General features: G+C 48.4%; 1 pseudogene; it reads right to left on the reverse strand.

Annotated features, from left to right (window-relative positions):
• Nucleotides 1-1,210: 1,210 nt before the first annotated feature.
• LOC146829483 (secreted frizzled-related protein 2 pseudogene) lies at nt 1,211-1,697 on the reverse strand (annotated as a pseudogene).
• Nucleotides 1,698-2,809: the final 1,112 nt, after the last annotated feature.

A 2,809-nucleotide genomic window follows, 5' to 3' on the forward strand; every position in this document is an offset into this window, starting at 1 on the left:
GTTCCGTCATGAGCACACGACAACCGTGGCTCATGACGGAACGGTTCCGTCATGAGCAGGGAAGGGGTTAACTATGTGTATGATAACACAGCATCGGAGATGGTGACATATCCTGTTGTCCCAAGTCCCCTGAAGCCTTGTTTTTCATAAGGCCAATTCTTCTGTAGAAAGAGGTGTCATGCCATTTGGCGGAGCACAGGATGACATATTCATATTTTCTTGATCCAACGCAGGTATGAAAAACACAAAAAATAACATGCTTAGAAAGACTGGACGCAGTGAGATAAATAATGGTGTGACAGGATATAAAAGCACCCAAAAAAGATCTATGAAGGTTCCACGGGTCTAGAAATCAGTGTTGTCAGAACAGGTGATATTAAGGATGAAAAACAGCGCCGCGTTATAGACGATACATTTTAATAATGAAAGCAAGAGAGGAAGTTTAGGTTTTGGTGTCTTTTAATGTTATAGTCAAACCCCCCCCATCGCCAAGAAAAGTATACTTGTTTATTTATGTTTGCCCTCTTCACAAGTACGCAAATGTGATATAGTGTTTATCGTATTGGAGTTTGTCCAGCGTTTCTAAGTTTCCTAAAAGCCCTCCTAAATCCACTAGATGTCTTAAAAAGGCACGCCTGGCACTGACGAAATGTATCAAACTGTTCTTGGCACTCTGTCCCAGCCGCTGCGTTCAAGGGCGGCTCTTTAAAAAGCTGGCAAAGGACACAGACCAGAGAAAGAGTACCCAGGCGTTTGCACCCACCTAAAGAAGGCACTTGTCAACAGCTGCAAAAGATTTACCACCTGCCGAGGTACCTTTAAATGCTCTCCTGAGCACCGCACTATGCTAATACCTCACTCATTCTCTCCTAATCCCTGGCAGGCCTCTTCTCTTCGCCTCCTCGATACACTCGGTAGCCACAGTTTCAGCCAATCAGATCCCCACGCAGTGTGTCAGGCAAACCAGTATGGTGTGACAACCCATATATTTCCCGGCATCTGTAGGCATGTAGTAATTCAGAGAATGTTGCTTTTTAATGTTCTGCTAGCTTGCATGCAGTATTAAAGAGCATACATTTGAACATTTAGGAGCACCCAAAAGAGATGATCTACCCCAGTACAATGTGTAATTCTCGGGGGGAATGAAATTAAGAAATGGCTGTCCTCCCAAACAGATGGCTGTGGCCTGCATGCATGCCTATACACCGCGTCAGGGGCGCTTACCTTCCCGGGTGGGCGGCAGGTCCTGGTCGGTGGCAGCCGGCAGGATGCAGAGGTCGTTGTCCTCAGGAAAGTGGCGCACTCCAGCATTTCGGGCCAGGGGAAGCCGAAGGCAGACATGACAGGCGCGCAGCTGTCCTTCCCCTGCTCGCAGAGCGAGCAGCATGGCTGGATGCTCTCGTCCAGGTCGTCGATGCAGACGGGCGCAAAGAGCAAGCACAGGAACCTCTTGGTGTCCGGGTGGCACTGCTTCTGCACCAGCGGGATCCAGGAGGAGGCCTGCTGCAGCACCTCCTCAGCGTCTCGTGCCCCAGCAGGTTGGGCAGGTGCATGTTGGGGTACTCGATGCCATGGCACATGCTGGCCGGGATGGGCTCAAGAACTCGGGCTATCCGAGTGGGAAGAGCCCGGTGACCAGGTCCATGCAATACGCTGCAGGTGAATAGCAGGCAGAGGGCGAGGTAACCCCAGGTCATGTTTCAGCAATTTGACTGCTGGCTGGGGGGGGGCAAAGGCTGCTGGGGGTGGTGTGGGCTCGCCTGCGCGAGTGAGGTGCTGAGCGAGTACTCCGCCTCCACCTACCTCTGTCAGACTCCCAGTCGCATTGTTGCCAGGCAAGGACTACATGCACACAGCGTTTATATTACCTCATTTGTTTTAAAAGTTATATGCTTCTTTTTATTTTCAAGAATGAGTTTCATTATTAAAGATAAGCTCTGCAATTTACAAGAGCAAATAAAACTTGCGCATACACACATGCCAACGCTCCCTGTTTAGGAGAGAAACCTGCTATATAATTCCTCATTGCCCCCGGGACTTGGCCCACCTGGGGGCTTAACAATAATAAAGCGCGGGAGCCCCGATTCGTTTTCTTTTTATTTTGTAGTCCGGATTCGTGCAACCAGCTAGAATTCGGCCGATTTGTTTTAAAAAAAATGCTTTTTGGGCCCTGGGGACCTTGTGGGACCCCCTGAGCAGGCCTAGGGGGTCAGGGTGCTTGTACCCTGCCCCCTTTTCTTGTTTTTCACCTTTTTTATTACTCTTTTCTTGTGACTCGGTTACCGAGTCACAAGATGGCTGCCAACACTTCCTGGTTTAGAGTGTTGGCAGCCAATCACAGTGAAGCTCGTGATCGGGAGGGTTCGCGAACCCACCGCTGCCCTAGATATCGAAACTTTTTCTTTTTCTAATTTCTCAGGAACTACTGAACGGATTTACACCATTTAACAAAAAGGACTCTTTCTGGACCAGGGGCTACGTTTTTGCCAAATGTGGTGTAATTCCGTTCAGCAGTTCGGGCTGTAGCTTTTTCTAAAGTTTCCTATGGAAAATAACATGGGGAAAACGAGTTTTGGGACCCCCCTTTTTTGTCGGCCCCTGCTTGGCGAATCACCTTGAAACTTTCAAGACAGGAGCTGTCCGGAGCGGGCCACTAGTTTTGAAACTTTCGCAAAGATTCGTCAACTGGGGCCAAAGTGATTGGGAAAACAAAAAACACTTTTCCTATGGAAACTAGGTCCTAACTATAACTACCTACTGGCAACTGCCAGTAGGTAATACATATACATATATATATATATATATATTC

This window comes from Triturus cristatus, chromosome 5_2, assembly GCF_964204655.1.
Source record: "Triturus cristatus chromosome 5_2, aTriCri1.1, whole genome shotgun sequence".
In the NCBI taxonomy this organism is placed as follows: Eukaryota; Metazoa; Chordata; class Amphibia; order Caudata; family Salamandridae; genus Triturus; species Triturus cristatus.